This window comes from Rhagoletis zephyria, unplaced genomic scaffold (assembly GCF_001687245.7).
Source record: "Rhagoletis zephyria isolate East Lansing unplaced genomic scaffold, Rhagoletis_zephyria_1.1 Rzeph_scaffold_00254, whole genome shotgun sequence".
NCBI classification, from domain to species: domain Eukaryota; kingdom Metazoa; phylum Arthropoda; class Insecta; order Diptera; family Tephritidae; genus Rhagoletis; species Rhagoletis zephyria.
In genome coordinates, this window is record NW_016157338.1 from 68,379 (window position 1) to 90,850 (window position 22,472).

A 22,472-nucleotide genomic window follows, 5' to 3' on the forward strand; every position below is an offset into this window, starting at 1 on the left:
AAGTAAAAAATTATAAAAAAAAAATTTAAATACGGAATATATCTAAAAAGTTCCGAGCATAACCCAGAAGTTTCCGATTTGTTTCCTAAAAAAAAAAACGAAAAGGCAGCATAAGCTGTTGAAAAAATTTCAATTATTCTAAAATAAGTCCCAAAAAGATCCCAGAATAGCCCGAAAAACGTTCCGAAGAGTCGCGAAAAACTTTCGAATATTTTCCCCAAAAGTCTCCAAAAACTTAAAAAAACACTTAGGAACTCCTGCAAAAAACCTGAAAAGTCGCACAAGAACCGAGAACGAAAATCTGCAAAATATTCCAAAAAATAAACCTAAATAAAATTTTTGAAAAATATCAAAATATGCCGATAAAAACTCCGAATAGACCCCTAAAAATACCAAATATTTTCCAAAATAACCAAAGGATATCCCCGAGCCTCGTAAATATCCGACAGGTTGACTTAACTCCAGAATATTCCGAAAATTACCCGAAACATTCCGAAAAAATTCCGCGTATTCCCAAATAAATCCAAAAACTCACGAGGTTTTTCAAAAAGGCTAAGAATGATTCCAAAAAGTTCCCTAATTAATCCCGAGTGCCTTAAAAATTTCCGCAAAAATATCAAAAGATGCCAATAAAAACTCCGAATAGGCCTCTAAAAATATCAAATATTCTCCAAAATTACCAAATGATCTCCCTGAGCCTCGTAAATATCCAACAGGTTGGCAGAAGCCCAGAATATTCCCAAAATGGCCCGAAAATTCCCAAAATTACCGAAAAATTCCGAAAAAATCCTGCGTATTCCCAAAAACACACTAAAAATTCCAAGAAGGCTTCGAAAATCCGCAAAAATTCGCTAGTCAATCCCGAGTGCTCCACAAAATTCCGAAGAAATACCTAAAAATACCAATAAAAGCTTTAAATAGGTCAAAAATTTCAAATACTCCTAAAAGCTACCGAAAATCTTATAAGGCCCCGTTAGTATCCTTGAAGGTGGCAAAGTCAGTAATATTCACAAAAAGACTTGGCAAATTCGAAGAAACGTCGGGAAAAATCCACAAAGCTTATGACAAATTCCAAACAGTTCCAAATTTAATTCCGAATAGTTCCCAAGCGCCAAAAAACTCCATATGGGCCCCGAAATATTCCGCATATTCCCAAAAACTACCGAAAAAGTCTGGAAAGACCCCTACTCTAACTACTATGCCGGAAAATGGCGAAAGTCCAAAAATTTTAAAGGAGAGTTACGACAGTTTTCAGCTTATCGCAGGAAATTTCAATAAAGGCACAGCAAATCTGGAATATTTCAAAAAGTCTCGAATATATCCGAAAAAGAGCCGATGGTTAATAAAAGGATTTCAAAAACTCCACAAAATTAAAAAATTAAAAACAAAAATAAAAATAAAAAATATTGGTTCTCTTGCTCTAGATATTAAATACCGAAGGATTCTTCTCCACTACAATAAAAAACTTAAGTATTTAAACAATTTTATCCCTAAAACGTTTATTTCGGTGTAAAGTATCAAAATTACTAATTTTTTATTTGGGGCTCGAAAAAATCATAATTGTTTTTTTAATAATTTTGGGAAGTTTTCAATTAGAATGTTCATATAAGAGGCAATGAAAGTTGGCATCAAGTACAGCACAGCTCTGAAATTGCAAGAGTGTGCCACCATATTAAAAAAAAATTGGCAGTATGCAGAATATCTGTCGCAGCTATTAGGTAATTTTTGAAATTTAACGATTTTTTCATTTTAAAAGTTTAAGACAGTTTAAAATGACAACATTAAACAGTGAAATTATTCTTGCCAAAGCGAACGAACCTAGAATAGTAAAATTAGTGTGCCACCCGATGAAAAAAAAATACATTGATTACAAGATGACGTTGATTTCTAAAACATAAATTTCCAACTTTACAATTTGTATTGCCACTACCGAAATTCATTCTGAAACACATTTTTGTCGTATACTGTAGTTTGGGAAGAATCTAGTGATTTCAAAATCTAAAAAAATCTTATACTGACAATCTCTGGCTATTCGTTCTTGTACATTTATAGTCCGATCAGCATTCATGTTGAGAGTTTTTTGTTGTTGTTGTTTTTTAATTCATTGAACTGTGTTGCCAACCATTCGCATTTAGCATAGCCACTTTTGAAAGACATTGTATGTATAAATGAACCCAAAGCTTGCTAATTAACAAATTACACGCCAGCGCGCACACACACCATGTAATTATATTTAATTTTAATAAATTTTAATACATTTCAACATCTGTCATATTCCAGTTTAATTATGCCATAGACTACATTCGTAACAATTAAAATTAGTCAATGAACCAATAAAACAATTTGACTTAATCCAACTATTTATGTACGTACATATGTACGTATGTACGTAGCATTCGAGCATAAATTGAGTAGTTAGCAGCTGGAATATTTAATTAAATTAAAATGAGCAATAAACCGCGAACTAACAAAGGTTGCGAATTGTGAAAATGAAATCAGTGCAAGTGAATGCATTTCAGCGCGACAGCGAATAACAAACGATGATTTTTTTTTTTTTTTTAACTCATAACCTTATAAACTTAATTATTTACAATTTTTATAAATACTTGTATGTATGTAAGTATGTATCCTGTATTTTTGCACACATTTATAAAACATAAGATAATTGTTCGTAATACAAATATGTAGGTATGTATGTATATAAAAAAAGGTGTTTGTGGCCAATTTAAATCTGAAAGCAGCGCATCATATTTCGAAATGATAACGCCTTGCCAATACCCATAAATAGTAGCAAAATAGTAACTGTTTTATTGTTGTGCTTTTTCTCTCTGCTTGCTATTTACAGTAAATTTTATCGATAGCACGAATTATTTATGAATGATTACCACTTTCAAAATAGCAATGAAAACAACAATAACACAATTTATTACACAACTAACTCCATATAAGTTATTTATGTGTAGTGCGAGTAGGTACATACGTTAAGCTGTGTGTGTATGCTTGCTGTTGATTTTAAATCAACGACAATAATAATAATAAATCGGATTTATTGTCGCTTGAAAAAAAGTGATTCATCGGCCTGCAAATAATGCGCAATCATTTTATATATTTTTCGCTATTGCTTAAGGCTTTTAGTAAAAGGTCGCTTGAAAAATGCAATTTAAATAAAAAAAGTTATTTATAAAAACTTATTCATAAAAAAATATCACAATGACATTAAGTAATTACAATGTCAAATTTATGGTCCTTAGATACATCAATGACTCTGATTGGTCTATCCTGTTGAATGTGGTTTCCATCATAAAAAAATTTTCAATAATTTCCTTTTGCTTCCCATTCGACTAATATTCTCGTCTGACTCAAGTAGCCTCCTGGAAGCCCTTCGCTTTCTTTGCAATACTGCCGGTTATCGCGCTTAAAGTGAGGCTTGTCTTCTTATCCAGAAGTTCAGAGACACCAACCTGGATTTGCCGAAGTTGTCGCGAGTCCGCTCTGTACGATTTAAAATGTTGTTTCGCTAAAGTTGATTTTCAGGCCCATTATTTATAAACAAAGATAATTCATGACTTAAAGGACATAAATATCTGTAAACAAGAGCAATAATTTCTTACGTTAATTGCAGGCGTAGGAGGACTTGGCACATAACACCGTCATCTGTGAATTTAAATACACCAGTGATGTTTTGCATGCCTCTTCGTAGTACAATTCCCAAAGGCTCTCCCAAATGATATTTGCTGCAATCTGCGCCACCTCGAGAAGAACATATGTACGCCACCAGTTATCGCAATCCCTTTCTCTTAATTTTAATGGCGATGCCATGGATACACTCGTCTGGGATGTAGCCGCTACCAAAGGCCTCGCTAACGATTGGGTCCTGCAGTTCCACTATTGCTGCTTTAAAATGTGGAAGCGTTTTAATTATGTTCGCAAGGAATCGAGCTTTACACCCTGTTTGCTACGATTGTTAAAACAAAACCAAAGAGCTATTAATATCCTAATATCCAGGCTGACATTATTGGTAGTCTTCACTTCTTCAAAATATTTACTGCCCACAGTGATGTGTCCCAACACGCGAAGACTCTTAGTGTGCTCTCAGAAGGTAGTTTACCTGGCGCTGCAGATATACAGCTTGTATTAAGCTTTCCAAAGTCAGACTGAAGAAGTCGCCTTGTCTGAAACCTCATTTAGTCTCCAAGGGCGTGGAAAGGTCCTTTCCAGTTAGATGACAGCTGAGGGTTGCGCTCAGCATCACACTTCAGAGCCATATTAGTTCTGCGGGGATGTCGAATTTAGACATTAGCATGGTAGATGAAGCGTCTTTTCATGCTATTAAAAGCTGCTTAAAGTATTTGACGCATTGGGAAACCTGGTTAGTTATATATTTTCCGGGTCTGATTTTCCAACTCTTATAAGCCAGTTGGTTCACGAAAATCTTTAGTAAGATGTCAATGACTGTACAAAAAAATTTGTTTTAAAAAAAAATTTTAAAAAACCAAATTTTTAGAATAAAATTTATTTATAGAAACACACAGAATTTTTGAAGAACAAATTTTTTTACAGAAAAAAAATTCAGAAAAAAGTAAATTTGAGAAAAAATTTGGTTGTACCAAAGTAAGAGAAATTTTACAATAAAACAACTATCTGAATTAAAATTGATTTATGTATATAAAAAACCGGTTTTTAGAAAAGAATTTTGAGGAAAAAATTTGTTCTAAGAAAAAAATAAAAAAAAACGGAATCTTTAGAATAGATAAACTAAATTTATAGAAAACACATAATTTTTATAGAACAAATTTGTTTATAAAAAAACATTTTTTTTAGAAAAAAAGGTGACTGAGAAAATATTTTGTTTTAGAAAAAATTGTTTTAGGCAATTTATTTTTAACAAAAGCAGAATACTAAGCATAAGTTAAAAAGTTGTTTCGGGTACAAATATTTGACTAAATTGAATGTATTATTAGGAATGCTCATTTCGGTTGAATGCGCTCAACTCGTCGCAAAAATTTTTTTCTATAGGCTTAGTGTCCAGAAAGCGTTAATCACGACCAGATTGTGAAATTCCTCGGCTGCCCATTGCGACTGCAACTTTAGGATTTTCAAACTTTCGTCGCTTTGTCTGACCTACATTTTGCTTTGCAAAGAGGATCCTAGATGCAACAAGTTAATAGTTCTAGGCTCCTCGTCTACCTCAAAGTATCAAATTGGTTTAGATTTTTGATCAAAAGAGATAAACGAGTAGCTTTATTATTAAGAGGTCTATTTATCGAGCCTATTTTCGTCTTTTCAGTGGATTGCCTTTTTTACTCGGCGGGTCGCAAGTCGAGCGCATAAACCATAGCCAGGCCTGTTATAAAATGTAATGGTTGCTTTAAAATTGAGCAACTAAGTTACAAAATTATCCTGCTTCTATTCTATCGTGGAATGTGTTTTTATATTTTATTAAACTACAATAATAAAAGTGCACAAAAATAGTATTTTTTAATTTTATAAATTTTTCTCTTTAAATATAATATTCCCAGAATAATAGCACCCTGGGGCTGGCTGTACTATGATAATGTTTACTTTGCATAGCAAACACCTGAAAATCCTAAATATTTTATAATATTAATAACACAATTATTGTAGAGCAATTTATATTTCACGCTCGCTAATCAAATAAAATTGAAAATGTCGAAGAAAAAATTCTTAAATTAAATTAACTCGAATTTTTCAGGAATTTCTGTAGCAAAAAAAAAAATATTTTATGCAATGTTTAATCGCACTGCGTTTGCGTTCTATACATTTATGTACATGACAGCGAACAAATGCCACTACAACTGAACAACTGATCAATTTTAGTCAATAAATGCAAATGAAGTTATTGACGTGCGTGACAATAGCGATGATAATCAAAATATTTTTCACAATTTTTTTAAGTAAGTAAATATTTTATTTTATTGCGTTTTGTAAAACACGCCAGCACTCGGAAACTTTTATGCTTTATTTATTTTATTTTTTTGAGTACCCAATGCACTAATAACCAATAAATTGGTTTGGCAAAAAAGTAGTCTACTAAAAACATATAAAATATGCAAAAGCACCTTCGTTGAAGCAGCCGAAAAAAATTTGCTGCTTTTACAGAAAAATAGCGATTACAAACAAATGTAGTCATAAAAATGGGACATGTACGTCATAAAAAATTTCCGAGCAGTAGGAGACCGAACCGGATGTTAGACAGCGCTAAATAATGCAGCCTTGAATGCATAGAAAAAGTTGTGCCAAGCAAAAAAGCATATCAAAATTTTAAACTCGCGCACCATTGTTAGCTCAAAGCTGACTGACTTTTTGCCTTTAAAAATATCCATCCACTTTTGACGCCACCAGCGCTGTCAAATGCCAAATCAATGCGTCGCCATTTGAGCAAAAACAGCGCTGGAGTTGCCTGCTCAACCACCTACACGCTGGCGAGCAACAAATTTCCAGCGAGCCTCCTTTCAGAAGCAGCAACTCCGGCCCTCTTTTCTCGCCTTTCTACTCCACTGATGGCTGCTTTTTTATGGCTGCTGCTTTGTTGACCCATAAAAAAGTCGTAAATAAACAATCTTTGACTCAATTCTGAAAATCAAAAAATAAAAAAATCCAAAGTGAAAAATAACAACCAGAAAAAAAATCGCATCAAGCAAAAATTTGTTATAAAAATTGTGCGAAATAGAAAACAGAATATGTGTGTGTATGTCGTGGAAGCTATTCCACACACACTTGCTTAGGTTCACTTATGTATATACATACATACATACAAATATATGTATTTATTTACATATACATATGTAAAAACATACATATCAACTTATATGGTACACCATGTGGTATGAGTAACATTCCATTTCAAGCGCGAGTAGATTTTTGTTCAACAGCGCCACAATATTTTTTTGCTATGCTGTGTTAAAGTATGCATAAGCATGTGGGGTTTCGCAAAAAAGCTAACTAGTATAATATAAATAAACGAGAGGAAAGACATTAACAAAAATTTATTTGTCAGCTCAGCAGGAAGTGGCCCTAAAAATAGCTGCACTTAATGCAGAGCAGTGGGGCACATGGCGACGCGACATTACAATTTGCTACATTGACGCTAAATTGCGGATAATACATACATAGGGGAAAAAGGCATGTAAGTATGTATATATCTACAGTTACTTACAAAATTGAGCATGCAGTGATTTTTTTTTTGTTTTAAATTCGCAATGTTTTACCTGCTGAAAATTTTTGTTTAATTTTTTATTAAATTACGCCTTGTATTTTAACAAACAACATATAAATTCAAGTACGAAACTGTATCGAAATTTAGGAGTATCGGCGTTAAGTATTTTTTTCCATATAAAAAAAAATCTGAAAAAAACTTTATATAGAAATAAAATTCGTAAGACAGTTAGCAAAGAAATCAACAAAAATCGACGCGTCTAAAAAGATATTTGAAGTTTGCACATTATTAAGTACATAATTAGATTTGGATGGGCTATAAAACTTCCTATTTGAAATTTTTTCGAAATTCTCGTTAAAAGGTTTGCAAATTTGTTGAAATGTTGCAAATTTCGCCTAAATTTCGCACACAGTTTCGTACTTGGATTAATATGTATATTGTTTTTTAAAATAACCAAAATTTTTTATCATGAAAAACATAGCGAAGTTTTAAAATGATCACCGTTTGCTCAATTTTGCGAGAAACTATAGGTATGCTTTTAAAGGACAGAGGCGGCGTACATTAATTCTGCTCTTTAGCTTCCATATGTATATATAACCGCCTGTGATGTTTCTTTATAACAGTATAACAATGTAAAATTATAAGAGTAGAATAGTATCATAGCATAAAGTATGACAGTACAGCGGTTTAAGAGTATGAATATATAAAAATATAATAATACAACAGTCGAACAGTATAAGAGTATAACAATATACAGCATAAAAGCATAATGCTATAACAGTAAAACAGTATGACAGTATGACAGTATGACAGTAAACATTAAACCACTACAACAATATGACAGTATAACACTATTACAGTATCACAGTATAGCAGCATCATAGTATAACAGTGTTACAATTGCAGCAGTTTCACAGTAATATATTATAAGATTAGTACAGCAAAGCAGTATAACTTTACAGCAATATGACAGTACAACATTATAACAGTATAACAGTACAAGATAATAGCGGTTTAGCATATAATAGTATAACAGTAGAAGTATAACAGTACAGCGATATAACACAATCATATTAGAGCAGTATAAAAGCGTAACGGTATAGCAGTTTAACTGAATAACAGTATTTCAAGTAACTGCATACTAGTGTCATAGCGTAATGGTATAATAGTATGAAGTTATAACAGTATAACACAATGTAACTGAATAGCTGTATTAAGTATAGCGGTATAAATATATAACTCTCTAACCGTATAACAGCATACCTGTATAATAGTATGACAGTATATGCAATTGTACGTAAATATGTTCAGTCAGTTTGAGCCACTGTAGGCTTGTACCGAAGTCATTTTGTGAAAATAAATATGTAGACCAATTTGTGATACAGTAAATATGGCCTTAACGAGCTGAGTATACCACATCCGCATATTTTTAACCTAAATACTATTTATGCCCCCTAAGTAAACTCATATATGTAGGTATGTCCATATGTATGTGCATATTCTTAGTGCACTGAACGACATCTACAACAATGCCTGCATAAGTGCGCATAAACAAAAATAGCAACTTTTAAGCGGTACACAACTCTCCGGTAACAATGAATGCCGGCATAGGTGTATAAATAGTATGCTCGGCTATTATTATGATTTGGGGTTAGGCAGCGCTAACTATGCTAATTTTAGCGGGGCAGTGGGCGGCAGGCAGAGCAACGTACTTGTGCGCTTAATTTGTAAAGCAAGTTTTTAAGGATAAGAGTTTAATTATTTAGTAGTAGCTTAAGCTGCGACACTCTAACGTGCTCAAAATTTTACACTGAAATTTGCAACCTATTTTGCTGCCATCTAAGATTTTAATAAGGCCGTAACCGACATTCCCGAAAATTTTTCTAAAAGAGTTTCTTTTAGAGCTTAAAACAGTTTGGAACCACTGCTATAGAAATGGTATCTAAAATGCAGGCAGGTGTGTCTTGACAAACGATGTATGTATGTATTTCAATCTCCATCTTCCACTTCTAATTTCCTGATCTTTTTTGAATTGGTGGCACCGTTAGTTCTATTCAGTGGTTTAGAACAGATAAAAATATATGTATCTCTTTGTCTTGAATGCATCTCGCTTCCATATTAGCTGGGTAGACGGTAGGGATACAACAAACATCGATGTTAAGAAACATCGGTTATAAAAACGATACATCGATGTTTTAATTTCTCACTACTACACGAAATAAAATGTAGCCTGAAATATTTTTTAAACTCGAAAGAACCAGATTCACATACATATCCGCTACAAACCATAAATTTGTACAAAACTTTGAAAAATTCAACACATTTTTATCTTAATTTTGAACTTTCTTATCTGAATTTTTAGAAAAAGCCGCAAAAAATCGCCTTGATTTTTAACGAATTGGTTTTGCTGACGGGGTTTTGCACATTTTACCATATAAAAGTAAATTTCTTGTAGGATAAAATGCGAAAGACATTTTGCAAACAAAATTAAAAAACAAAGCCAGTTATTATTCCCCATACTTTTTCCATACCCCATATACCATATTTATATGTTCACGTATTTTTTTAACAAACCATCTTACAATATTCAATTTGCAAAAGCCGGAAAAAAACATTTGCTTGTAAATAAATTCAAAATTTGTATGGCTTCAAACGTTTTTTCTTTTCTTTTGAAAAATTACAAAAATTAAATTGAGCGAAAACAAAAAGCAAAGCCAAATAAAAGTAAAAGAATCAACCTTGAACTGCGTCAAAATGAAAATAAAGCAGCACGAATTTCGATGTGAAGCAAAACTCTCAAAAAAGGCGTTTTTATTTTTTCTCTCTGACCGCAGGATTTATTTTGAAGGACTTTGTAATTTCAAAGATATGATTAATTCCAAAAAATATTAAAAGATTCAATGCAATGTAGAATAAAAATATGGGTAACAAATGCAATAGGAAATTTCTTTAGAATTTAAAAAATTTTAATTTTTTGGATTCACCAGGACGAATAGGTAATTTTTAAGCTGACAAAGTTAAAAGAACGAAAGTCGAATAAATATTGCGAAATTTTAAGGATAAAATTTTAAAATGGCATTTTCAATATTTACCGGCCCTTTTGCACTAGAAACTTGAATATGTTTAAATTCTAAAGGATTTCCTCATTAATTTTATATATTCAGTTGTCATGGCAACAGTACGTTTTTATAAAAATCACCAATATTTTTGCCAGTTTTGCAGCGATCCCGTAGCGCATTTCAAGGTCATTGAGCACCCTGTATTAGTTGCAGTAGAAAACTGAAAGTTGGTATAGATATTACAAATATTAAAAGGAATAAACTAAGGGGCTGCCCCATTTTGTAGGAAATTTGTTTCCCTATACACAAAATGGACCACTTTAGTGTACATCCGAAAGTTCAATTACCACAATTCTTTTAATAGCAAATCCACCTAGATAAACAACAGTTATATCTCAGCATAACACTTATGAATAAATATTCATATACCCAACTTCATAATGAGCACTCACGCACACATTTATAACTGTTTACTTGTAGTTACTAGGGTGCATCACCCCCATGCAAGAAACTGGGGTGGTACTGTTTTTCCATCGAAATTATAAAATTTATTATATTGTGAAACTTCCGCCAAAATATTTTGGAAAAATATTAAGTTTTACGTGAGCTGGGCCGAAATGAAAGTACTTCCATAAATCGAGTTTTTTATAAATAAAATTAGTTTTTAAAAATATATTTTCCAAAAAAACCCCTCTCATGACGGTAGAGTTAAAGCTTAAAAAGAATCAAAATATGTCATAAAATTTTTGCGGGTATTTTCAATACGGTCCAGCTAGCGTAAATTTTTATATTTTTCCGAAATCTTTAGGTGGAAGTTTTAACATGCAATGGGTTTTATAATTCTGATGGGAAATCCGCAACTTTTTTTTGGTGAGCCGGCCTAATGTACATAGCATATTCTCACACGCTTAACTACACCACTTGCCTACTTACAACCACATGGATTATTAGAGATTAAGCCAGCTCGTACAAGACGCAAAGTAGCACGTTGACAGCAACTTTCTATGTGAATATATGTATGCATGTATAGCAAACACATACCACACATACACACAAAAGTTTTGTTGGTACTTTTCACTTAAACTTTTACTTGTTTTGTGACACTTTTACATATTTTTTTGTATTTCATTCATTTGCGTTACAATGTTTGCGCCGTTGAGCCGCAGCGGATTAAAACTGTCTATTTTAATATTAAATGCATTGTTATTTGTATACTTTTAGGCGTACACACAGCTAAAGTTAAGTTCCACGGTTTATCGCTACGTTACAAACACTTGACAGCTGACAATTTCAGCTTAGTTACTAACATACCTTCATACTTTTACTTGGACACATATTCTATTGAGGCTACGAAGTTTGTGTTAGAAGCGGAACTTTTTGAAATTTTTGGTTTAGCTGTCTTAATATGGCACATATTTTAAGGCGTTGTGAATTAAACGAGATGAAAGTGATTACTGAATATAAGAGAACTATTCTGGTACCTCAGGGCCTTTTGCAAGGACTTTTCCAGATTTTGCCGTTCCGACACATTTTCGGAGTTTTTTTTTCATATTTTACATGCGATTATTTCGGAATATTTTCGACTTTTTAGAAACCTTTGAAACTTTTAAAGCCTTTTTCCGGATATTTCGGAATATCTTCGGAACCCCCCCCCCCCCCTCAAGTTTTTCCCGGCATTTTCGGAATTCCATATAATTTTTGCAACTTTCCAAAATATTTTTGGAGATATTTCAGAAACCCTCTTCAGACTTTTTTTTTAATTTTCGTGTTTATTTAGTTTCCGAGATTTTCCCAGCTTTCACGGCTTTAGGATATTTTTCGAAACTTCCCGTGTATATGTTTTCTTTTCTGAGGTTTTAAAGAATTTTTAGAACCTGTCAAGATTTTATGAGTCCTTAGGAATTTTATTGGGACTTTCTGGGAGCTTTTAGAAATTTTCCAAAGATGTTAGGAGTTTTCGTTACTTTAACTCGGTGGTTTTCGCGACCTTCCAGAATTTTGAGCAACTTAACAGCAAGCTTCAAAACTCATTGGAGTTGTTTCGAAACTTTTGTGGAGTTTTCCATATCTCAGCCGAATATTTCGAGATTTTTGAAACACATACAGGAAACTTTTCGAAATCATTCGGATTTTTTAAGATTTAGTGGTTTTTGGGGAGCCTTTCGGTATTTCTAAAGATATTCGACTGTAGTAAGGGCTAAAAGGGGAATCCGGGAACTTATTTTTCACGATTTTTAAGGCTTCCTTACAACCCTTTGTAATGTTTCCTATGACTTTTGCATGACCTTTCGAGATTTTTCTTGAAATTTTTTTCGAAAGTTATGCTCATATTGGCACTTTTCTGTAACTTTTGGAATTTCCGGGGACTTTTAGGGAGCTTTAAAAACTTTTTGGATTTTTCAGGACATTTTCGGAACTGTTTGTAAGTTTCCGTGTTTCAATTTGGACTTTATTTATATGAAATTTCGAAAGCTTTTCAGTCTATTAGTTATTTCCCGCATTTTTTTTTTAATCAGCTAGTTTTTTTCTGGATATTTTCAGGATTTCCAGATTTTTCGCGCCGTTTTTATATTCATTCTAAGCTTTTCGGAATATCTGCAGAAGTTTCATGCTCAACGGTCATTTCAAGCCTAATTAAATATTTTTTAATGAATGCGAAAAAGTTTGATAAAACACCCATTATCCGTTATTCCCATAATATTTGAATTTGTTACCAATTTTAAAATTAAATAATTTCCACATGTAAAGACATGAAATTTATAAAATTACTGTGCAGAATCTGAAAACAAAGCTGAACTCAATCTATCCCTTTCTTCATCCTTCATTCCAATCTTATGTTTTTTGTTTTTTTTTTAATTGCAAATTTTTACCCCCACAAATTGCACAAATTACTTTGCATTCAACTCAATTCAATTACTCATCGAACAGAATTAATTTTCTTCATGAAATCAAAACTAAACAACGAGAATTTAATCACAACATTCTAAGCGATTTTCCATGCATTAATTTCCATTTTTTCTCTGAATTCATTACAGAATCAAGGCGAAGAATACTCGTAACTACCAGCGATTGAAATAGAAAGCCAAGCAAAAGTAAAGAAATCCACCCCAGCAGCTGTTGGAAAAATCAGCGAAACGAATTCATATCAAACTTTGTGCTGACTGCTTAGGGCAGCTGGCGGAGCTGCATAGAAAATTACGAAACTAAGAATAGCACGAAACAACAAAATCCCCAGCAGCAACAGCAGTTGCAGGTAAATGCCAAAGAAAATTGCTACAAAATATTGGTTACTATATTTCTTTTACTCGAACATTTTCCAATCTTCATTTGCGTTTTTTTTCTCAGTTTTTCTAACTCATTTCGTATGCAATTTTTTCGATTTGCGATTTTCCTTTTCTTTTTTTTTGCATTCAATCCATTGCAATTTTAATACACTTACTAGAATGTTGCCAAAGGCAATAAAAAATGCAAGCATGGCTTGCCGAAATGCGAATGCCAGTTGTAAGTAATATATTGTGTATGTGGCAGCGAGTAGAGAGCAGCAGATGTAAGCAGCTGCAGCAAAAATTATGCAGCACCAAAGTTAAGGTTATGGGCCAATCACAAATACTCGTACATATGTACAAGCAAACATGAATATAAACGAACCGAGTAAGCATATGCATTTTTAAGTAATTTTTGGAAATGTTGCAGCGCGCTAGCAACAGAGAGAGAGAGAGAGAGAGAGGGGGGTGCGGAGAAACCCGCTTGTGCTGTAAATGAATGACTGCGCCAACGAATTATGTCGAGCAATATAAAACAAAGCATATTTTTAGGTGCAACGATGGCAGCTGGCAGCAGTTGCCAGTAGAGTGATGATGTCCGAGAGGCCAAGCGGCCAAATGGTTGCTGATAGGGCAGAAAATAAGAGCGTACTGTCTCATAAAAAAAGTACAATTTCATCGCAATAAACTTTTTACTTCGAGTTTACTTTGGGGTTATGTTGAAAGCTTTTCAAGTTCGGAAAAGTGCTAGTTCACGACCTTCCAACAAAAATGAAATATCCCAAAGACTTGCGAATAATATAGTTCTTAAATCTATGAGATCAACTTGAAATTTACGTAACGATATGCAGTTAATGATATCCGAAAAATCTGCGGAAAGCTTTCATGAGATTAGACTCTTCTTATTTCTCTGGAACGATGAAGGAAATGTCCACGGTCCCAAACCAATGCGGATCCGTGACTTAGATAGTGCTCTACAATTTCGATTTTCTCTGATTCGTGGCAGCTACGACATAATTCTTTCGACTGTAGACCCATTCTATTGTTTTGTGCTCTCAATCAGGCAGTGACCTGTTACGACTCCAAGTCGAATAACTAGACTACTACCTCCTTCATCCAGTTGGAGGTTTCTGGTCTATTAGCTTCGCCGTTGGAATTATCTATCGACCGCTTCGTTTTGTAGGCCACCTCTTTGCAAGTTGAAGGAGTGGGTTAAGCGTGGCAACTCTCAGAGACAATGCCTCTTCCCCTCTCAACCACAACCTTCAAATTATGAGCCACAGGATCGTTATCCATTTTCTTCAGCTGAGCATCTCTGAGAATCTGCTTAAGTCTGACTGCGAGGCGGACTTCTTATTTAGGTCCTGAACTATCGGAATGTGAAAGAATAGTACTATCAACCGACTAAATACCCGCGTAGGGTTTGTGATCGATAGCAGTTTTACCTGTTTACGCCTTCGCGACTAGGAGCCGCTGGAGTTTGCTCGCGGCTGCCCTGAATGTTGACGATTGACTCGATGGTTGAGCTTATGACTATTTTAGCAATTTTAGTAGCTTATCGAGGATATGTATGTATGTAGAATATGTACCAATTGAGACGGCCATGGTACCTGTAGCGACCATCTGTATTCTCCATTGATTATGCTCTGTAATCAGTTCTATCAGGGCTCACAGCTTACTGGTTCTCTGTATACTTTGTCGCACAGCCATAACTTTGCTCAGACCGGATAGAAAAGGTAAAAGTTGGAACCATGCTGTGGTAGGTCCACCGTCACTCTCGGAGGTAAACAAGTATCCAGCTGGAAACCCCTTACTGCAAACCATCCAACTGGCGTGGATACGCAACACACCCCGAATTAGGTTGACCGGTAGATTCGATGGTCCCCGAGTTGAAACCCATTAAGTCTGATATTGATTTGGGTCACCATACAAATGATGCGCTTCTTCGTAGCGCACTACGTCGTGGATATGAGTGAAGCTAAGTATAAAATCGCTCATTCACAGGAGGATACCTTTTTGAGTCGACTCATTCGCCTTGATGTGTTCTCATGTCATATCACTGTGGCCTTGGGTTGGACTATTTGAGTAACAAATGAGGATGTGTACCTCCTTTCTCGGCCTCCCGAAGTTCAGCAAGAAATCAATTTATATCTTGGTAGGTGCTTACTTCGAGCTACAGCTTACCATCCACTCATCCATTGAGGGAATGTGATTGGATGAAAACCTAAATTTTTGTTTGATTGAGATTTTACGACAGAAGACACTTTGCCGATCTTTCATCAAGTTACGCGCAGTCGGCGTAAAATGTAGAAATTTACTTGTCCTCTCTTCTTTACTTTTTCGACACTTCCACCAAGCTTGGACCACAAAAAAAAAGTTTAATTTTCCTCTGTCCCAGCTTCTGTGAAAGAGGTGTTTCAAACCAGTTTCCTCAAGTATAAAGTCGAAGGCTCTATAGATACTTGAGTGCGTAAACACGGAGTCAGCAAGCGCCTAGTTTCTCTAAGTCTGACCGGACTGATATCAATAAGCTCGGTAACGATCACTCCTAGAGTAGGAGAGGCCCGAAGTACTACCCCGTGCATTCCATTAAGGGCAGGCCAGCAGGTGGAGCACTCCATAGTATGTTATAGGTTTAACTAAGGTAAATGTTGTATTACTAAATCTTTCTTATGCGACAGTTGGAAGTTCGTTCAATTAGAGCTGCAAACATATTCTGGAAATTCCAGACAACCAGACGAAATCAGCCTTAGCAGGGTTTACGATGAGTCAACCTTAAAATCAGCTCCCAAAGTGTATGTGTGGCTTTTCTTTTCCAACAAAAACTGGCAGACGTGCTAAGAAAACACCAGCTGGCCCACAGCCTTGCAAAACTTTTGTCACATAAGCCTGGCTATGTTTGTTTTGACCTCTATACTTACCAAGCCTCTGACGATTTACCCGCCATATTTTTATTTAAGTAAACATCGACATAGCCATGTAATACATTACGATAATCCAAGCCATAAGCCATTTGAAACTTAAGCTGGTTTTTGAGATTAAAAGCAGCATCGTCAATCTTCTTCAGAAAATATTTAAAATCGGGCTTTTTATTAAAATTTAATACAATCGTTATTTCCATACTTATAATCGTTATTTCCATAGTTATAATTTTTTCCAATATTACCAAAACCGGTATTACTACTACATAGTAAGACTTCCTATATGGGCTGCCTAGCGTGCAACAGCAGCAGCCAAATGGCGCTCTACCGGCGTTTTTGGCTAACGAACCCAAACAAAAAATGAAAAAAAAAACGAAAAAGTAAATAAACACACAAAATAACAGCCAAAACTGTTGTAAAATGCGAGCACGCAGCTGAGCTATGCTGCTGAAGCTGAATTATTGCCAACAAAGCGCGCATAAAATATGTCATGACAACAAATGGCAACATTTTTTAATACTAATAATTTTTTAAAGAGCAGCTCAGTTGGTTATTTTTATACTTTTTAGCAAGTCATTAAACAAAACTTTGATTATTTTATTTACAGTTTTTTATTTGCAATAATTTTCAAATGACTGAGCAACCTTGATGCGCGCATTCTATTTCTTTAAACGCGTTATATCGTTAAAAAAGATCGCTACGTATTTTTTTTTTACTTGAACTATTGTGCTTTGCTTTATCACACTTTTTCTATTAACTGCTAAAAATCCTCTCTAAAAAATGTATCATCAACGCGTTGGCTACAAACTATTATAGCAAAAGCCTTTATCGTGCACTTTATTGCTTGCAATAAAGTTTGATTGCATATTTTCTGGCGCTTAAGCGCACCAGGGAATATCGAAATAAGTTCAACGCGTTTTTCGTTTTTGCGCTATTCGCGCTATTTCTTTTTCTCTATTTCTTCCTCTGTGGCATTCAAAATGTTAATGTCAAAAATTTACTAAAAGTAAATTTATAACGAATATAATGGACGTGTAGTACGCGTAGAGTTAGTGAGTGTATGGTAGCAACTGGCCGGCACAGAGGCAACATATTTTTATGCGCTGTTAGGAAAATTTAAAATTATTTGGTTTTATTGGAATTGGCGGGTCTATAGGGAAGCAAATAGTAATTTTGTGCCATTCTGCAATCAAAAACACGAGGGAAATGAGCCATTATATAGTTTACGAATGCCTATATTCTGTCTTTCAAAAATATAATAACTGCTAAATGAATGTCTAAAAGTAGTGGCCGTATGTCTTTATAGAGACGTTGCATATTTTTAGGCGAATCTAAGGCGCTTCCATTTAGAGCTCAGTTGGACATCTCACAGGTAATTGAGCCAAGCTTTCGAAAGCTCGCTGTATAATTTATATCAGTTATAACTGAAGCAAAGACTAGACGTGACAATAGTTGGGCTTAAAGCACTACTAAAGTTCTCAAAAATCGTTGACATACTAAATGATGTCTACTTCGAATCATGATAAAAATATAGTAAGGTAGAACCGCTGAGAGTCACTTTTAAAATTCTTGACATTTCCAAACAATTTAATTTTTAAATTTACTCACAAACTCACACACACATTTTCATTTTCAATCTCAAGCAAAACAACAATTTAGAACAATTTCAATTTTTTATTTTCACTTTTATATGATTTTAAAATGTTGGCAAACTTCAAAAAAAAATCATGGCCGACAAATTGAGAGAACGGTTCTACCTTGCTATGTTTTTATCATGCTTCGAATGTACTTAACTTAGATGGAGATAGAGCATCTGGCATCACTTGGGAGGTCCCTATGTCTATTGGTCTATGTGGGGCCAAGGAATTTTCTTTAAGCTTTCTGTAGACTTTGTGTCAGTCGTGACCTCGATATATCCGAGGGAATAGCTTTTTAAAAGCTCTGCATTTTTTACGGGCACACTCTTGCTTAAAGCTCTATCTGTGCATCATGTTGCGCATATAATGACATCTGTTGCAGTTGTTTACTTATTTATACTCGGTGGTTAAATTTCAAAAATTACAAAATACCAGTGACAGATATTCTGCATGCTGCCATTTTTTTTACTTTGGTGGCACACTCTTGAAACTTCACAGATATGCTGTATTTGATGCCAACTTTCGTTGCCTCTAATATGAACTTTCTCTTTAATGACTTCCCAAAGTTATTAAAGAAAAAACATTGATCATTATTTCAAGTGGCAATGAAAAATTTGTAATCTCGGTGCCTTTTCGCCTAAATAAACGTTTTGAGGCTAAAATTGTTCAAATCCTTTAATAAATTTTTTTTTTGTACTTCTTTCTGGAAATCCATTGTTTGAAATAAATGCAAGAAGAATGTTTTAGCGGTTTTTTCGTTCATAAGATTTGCTCATATGAAGCAAGAGAATTCAACTTGGTATTTCGAAGCATTGGAATATAACATTCTTGAGTCTCGACTAGAGAATCGCGAGTCTTAAAAATATTTAGTCGTAGAGTTCAATTTTGTTAACTTCCTTCAGCTGGACTTAATGCCAAACTTCATCAATCAGTTTACTGGTAGCCTTGTGCATTTTAGCCGACATTTTAACATCAATAATTCTGACAGCAATCGCGTAGCTTAAACTTTTTTCACTACACTATGGAAGAGAGAAGTGTTCGCTACCGTCACTCATACTAGGTGGAATTGGAGTCATTCTCTTTGCTGGGGTCAATAGCCCTAAGAATATTGACGACTACCTGCTAAGCGATTTGAATCAATTAGTGATCGGTATATTCCCTCCTACTGAAAACTTTGACCCTTTTACACAAAATTCAGCAAAAAGGGGGTTGGCCCCGTTTACTACTTGGCACTACCCGGCCTAATCGTGCACCAAGCATGCTTCCCCGCCACCATGGCTGATACAACGCTTCATAATAAGTCATGCCACGAACGGAGTAAAGCCTTCGATAGGTCACTATATGTTCGCTATCATTCCTGTAATTTACGAGTAATGGAGGTCTTTCATTTATCGCGGAAATCACTAACTATCTCAGGTCGGGTTTGCCTCCAATAGTCGATAGAAACAGAGCTAGTTTAAGGCATCGTGATTGGTTAATGGGTCTACCTCTAACTTTCCAGATGGCTGGGACTTAATCTGTCACTAGATCTGGCCTTCCATCCAGCATAATTTTATCAGAACTCATGGCTGATTTCGTACATACTGCATTCTGGTACAGGCCCAAATATCCCCGCAGAAATAAAATCAGTTTAAGCCACCTCACCTGTGACTTTTGTTGTCTCCAGGGGAAGCGTTCGTCGTGGGCCTACAGAAGGTCTTCCTCGAACTTTTTGGCGAGCTAGTGCATAAAGTCTTTTACCAGTGTGGCCACTCTGTCAAGTACGCCTTCAGCAGAACTCGTTTTCCATCCTATATTGACACAAATGCAGAGGCGATGCTTTTAACTGTCCCACAACCACCGTGGGACTTTTGTTGCTCCCGAGGTGGCTTTAATGCTACTTCCTAGCTCATTCCTTTCCTAAGGCTCTGTTTATCTCAGGCATCGATTTTGAGTGTCCCACAGCCGCCCTGAGATGTTTGTGGTCCCACGAGGCAGTGCTTATGGTGTCGATTTCGCTTGAAGCTTAGATATTTTTCCGGAGCCCTGGAACATAAGCCCTTGATAGTGCCTCATCTCACTGGACTTCAGCACAACTCATGAACGATTTTGGTCGCTTCTGGTATAATCGGGCTTACACCCAGAATTCTCGCAAAAGCAGCAATATTTTAACTAGCTTCGGCAGAGACAATTTAAATCACTCCCATCCTCTCCGAGGTTTTAAAGTCTCGGCTTTAAAGTAAATGGCCATGCGACTCACATCACTGCTGGAAATTTGGACTTTTAGGCATTCGTCCTGCGCTCAAATCCGGACCGGACGTAAATATGGTGATGGTTCTGGAACGTACTTTTCGACCTGCCGGGACTTTAAGGGTATTATAAATCATATTTTTTTATCTTGAATTATCGACATACATATTTGTTTTTAATACATTTCGATATCAGAAAAAAAAATCAATAGCAAGCAAGGGTATACAATGTAGTTAATGACCAATTGCGAAAACCTTTCAAATTACTTTACATATATATTATTGGCGCATTTTAAGCGGCCACAACCACTTTGTCTTACACTCAACCACATGGTTTATTGTGGCCACACATATGCGCTCATAATTCTTGCACTTTGAAGAAAACTAAAATGAAATTGCGCCTGACTTTTGGAAGGAAGAAGAAAAACATTTAAAAAAATCGCAAAAAAAAGCGCCAGCGAAAACAGGTCAAACCACAGACAAAGGAAACTCGTGTTTTGGCAACTCTACCAGCTAAAAAGTGGCAAATAACGAAATATGAGTTGCACGTGTTAGTGTGCATTCATGTGTGTCTGTATGTGTGTGTGCTGCCTAATGCAACCCAAGGGAGTTATATATCTGCTTTAGCAATTTTCTAAATCCCTCACTTAGTTACTTTGGCGCAATCAAACTCATCGTAGCGCAGCGTCCGTACATCACTTTGAGTGTGGCGTGGCGAACTAGTTTCTTCTTCTTTTTGTTTTTTTTGTTTTTTTGAAAAAGGCAACAATTTTCGAAGTGTTGGAGGCCAAAAAAAGGTTATGCACATGGCGGCAACACACGCAGCAACACATCTAGCAACACATCCATGTGTATTGCTTTGTTAGGTGTTGCCCTTTGTTATTGTAGCCGGCACACTTTGTGGCACAAAGCCATACAAAAGGCAAGCACTCGTTTTGGCCACCAATTTTTATTCGAAACCAGCAGCAATTTCTTCACAATTTTTTTGCTGCTTTTTCGTTTTCAATTTTTTGCTTTCGCTCTTTGCTTTTTACCACTTTCTAGAAAAACTCTTGTACGTATGTAGTTTCACAAAGGCAGGCAAGGCAAATAGTTTTGCGGCAAAAAAAAATTATATTTATTTCAAACCACCGCACGTTAGCCTCATATATATTAGTTAATCCTTTGCACCCGCGGTCATGCCAAGTTGTGGCAAAGGATTGCCGTACATTCACACACACGCCCATACATATACACATATCGTATCTGCCTACTTCTTACATGCATTGAGGCCAAAAATGTGTTGTCTTTCCAATTGCTGCGCACAGCATTGCTGCCAAAACAAAAAATATATGGTTTTCCGTTTGGCAAGCGGGTAAGGAAAGGAAGTAACTTAAATGTTACGTACATGCTTCGTTTGCCTGGCGCTACTGCTGGCGCTGCTTTTACCAGCCAACAAATTGAGCTGCCTCCAATACCAGTGCGCGCGTGATTGCTGCGCCAGCATGCCTTTTTGGCAATCCGCATACCTGCAAACATTCACTTTACATATACATATGTATGTGGGTATGTATGTTTCCACATTTTTGCCCTTTCGTGTAACCCTTTTCTCTGTAAATTTGCCGAAATTGCTACCAGATTGTTGTGGAAATGAGAAATAAGTGCCATTAATCTATTTGCCTTTATTTAAATTTTCTGATTGGCCCACCGATCGTTGAATTAAGTGAGTTGGCTTTCTGTTGGCATTGTGTTTACAATGTGCCTGCCTGTGACACTAGAAGCTTCCTATTCTCGAAGTACTCTTAAGGGTGTCGTTGTGTCGTCGCGCCGTTGTTCTGTGTGGCTTTATGAAAGTTTTTTTTTAGTAAATACGAGAACTGTTTTTTCAACTCACCATATAGTCCTTCGAAAGACAAAATTCTTTCGTAAGACAATTTTAAATTTCGGCAGCTCTTTTCTGTCTTTCGAAAGACGAATTGAAAGGTTTGCTAACGCGGAGGTCTTAGCGTAATTCTGTTTGAATAACTCAGTGAGAGGGGAGACAGGTATGTTTGCATGTATGAATTTATATAAAAAAAAATATTTATTGGTTCAAAAATGGTGGGTAGGCACTGTGGCCAATGGCAAAGTTCGTTTGCCACCTCTGCATGGTTGTAAGTCATGCAGAGTCCGCAAAATGCTCCGGAAGCAGTGTCCGGAGGATGCATC

The 22,472-nt window shown here is 35.4% G+C and overlaps 1 protein-coding gene across 1 annotated transcript in view; it reads left to right on the forward strand.

Moving 5' to 3' along the window:
* Window positions 1–22,472, forward strand: part of LOC108358426 (AF4/FMR2 family member 4-like) — a 153,322-nt gene that overhangs the window by 34,886 nt on the left and 95,964 nt on the right. Inside the window, exon 2 of the mRNA XM_017609754.1 lies at window positions 13,272–13,489. The gene's annotated coding sequence lies outside the window, so the exon portion shown is untranslated. The remainder of the gene's footprint in view (window positions 1–13,271; window positions 13,490–22,472) is intronic.